The sequence below is a fragment of the Bison bison genome, unplaced genomic scaffold, assembly GCF_000754665.1.
Source record: "Bison bison bison isolate TAMUID 2011002044 unplaced genomic scaffold, Bison_UMD1.0 scf7180017864167, whole genome shotgun sequence".
Taxonomy (NCBI): domain Eukaryota; kingdom Metazoa; phylum Chordata; class Mammalia; order Artiodactyla; family Bovidae; genus Bison; species Bison bison.
In genome coordinates, this window is record NW_011494739.1 from 1,499,894 (window position 1) to 1,500,896 (window position 1,003).

Genomic DNA, 1,003 nt, shown 5'->3' on the forward strand with positions numbered 1-1,003 from the left:
CCGGGTTATTGTTACCATCTTTCTAAATTCCATATATATGCGTTAGTATACTGTATTTATGTTTTTCCTTCTGGCTTACTTCACTCTGTATAATAGGCTCCAGTTTTATCCACCTCATCAGAACTGATTCAAATGTATTCTTTTTAATGGCTGAGTAATACTCCATTGTGTATATGTACCACAGCTTTCTTATCCATTCATCTGCTGATGGACATCTAGGTTGCTTCCATGTCTTGGCTATTATAAACAGTGCTGCGATGAACATTGGGGTACACGTGTCTCTTTCCCTTCTGGTTTCCTCAGTGTGTATGCCCAGCAGTGGGATTGCTGGATCATAAGGCAGTTCTATTTCCAGTTTTTTAAGGAATCTCCATACTGTTCTCCATAGTGGCTGTACTAGTTTGCATTCCCACTAACAGTGTAAAAGGGTTCCCTTTTCTCCACACCCTCTCCAGCATTTATTATTTGATGTAATACACCACATTAACAAATTGAAAAATAAAAACCATATGATTATCTCAATAGATGCAGAGAAAGCCTTTGACAAAATTCAACATCCATTTATGATAAAAACTCTCCAGAAAGCAGGAATAGAAGGAACATACCTCAACATAATAAAAGCTATATATGACAAACCCACAGCAAACATTATCCTCAATGGTGAAAAATTGAAAGCATTTCCTCTAAAATCAGGAACAAGACAAGGGTGCCCACTTTCACCATTACTATTCAACATAGTTTTGGAAGTTTTTGGCCACAGCAATCAGAGCAGAAAAAGAAATAAAAGGAATCCAAATTGGAAAAGAAGAAGTAAAACTCTCACTATTTGCAGATGACATGATCCTCTACATAGAAAACCCTAAAGAATCCACCAGAAAATTACTAGAAATAATCAATGACTACAGTAAAGTTGCAGGATATAAAATCAACACACAGAAATCCCTTGCATTCCTATACACTAATAATGAGAAAACAGAAAGAGAAATTAAGGAAACAATTCCAT